Raw genomic sequence first — 517 nt, forward strand, 5'->3', positions numbered from 1 at the left:
CTTGGGTTTGCTGAATATAAGATAGTTGTGTGCATTTACTTCTAAGTCTTACTTAAATAATCTATTTTACTAATATTCTTTATTACTTTTTCATTATTTTCCTGGATACTCTTGACTTTTTATTCCTCTATGTTAGTTTTATTATAATTTCATCTAATTCTTTAAAATATCCTCTTGTTAATCTAATTATTGTAGTATTAAGAGAATATGGAATGTTTCATGAATTTGCATGCCATTGCTCTACAGGGTGCTGCTAATCTTCTCTGTTTTGTTCCAATTTTAGTATATATGCTGTTTGAGTAAGCAGAGATAATAACTCTGCAATAATAAATACACTAAGAGGTGCCTATAAGCTTTATTAGTGAATGACATTCAAACACTCTAGCATAGCATTTTAAGACATCTGGAAGATGAATGACAGCTATAATATGAAGTATGTACCCAGTACATATTGTTTATTGAAAAAATTTAGGGCATTTAGCCTGGAGAAGACAAGTCTCAGGAGAGTCCTAAGAGC

The 517-nt window shown here is 30.4% G+C and overlaps 1 non-coding gene across 1 annotated transcript; it reads right to left on the bottom strand.

Annotated features, from left to right (window-relative positions):
• Positions 1–201: 201 nt before the first annotated feature.
• On the bottom strand, positions 202–307 carry LOC118832977. The gene has a single exon (XR_005009259.1). It is a non-coding gene; the product is annotated as a U6 spliceosomal RNA (small nuclear RNA).
• Positions 308–517: the final 210 nt, after the last annotated feature.

This window comes from Trichosurus vulpecula, chromosome X (assembly GCF_011100635.1).
Source record: "Trichosurus vulpecula isolate mTriVul1 chromosome X, mTriVul1.pri, whole genome shotgun sequence".
Taxonomy (NCBI): domain Eukaryota; kingdom Metazoa; phylum Chordata; class Mammalia; order Diprotodontia; family Phalangeridae; genus Trichosurus; species Trichosurus vulpecula.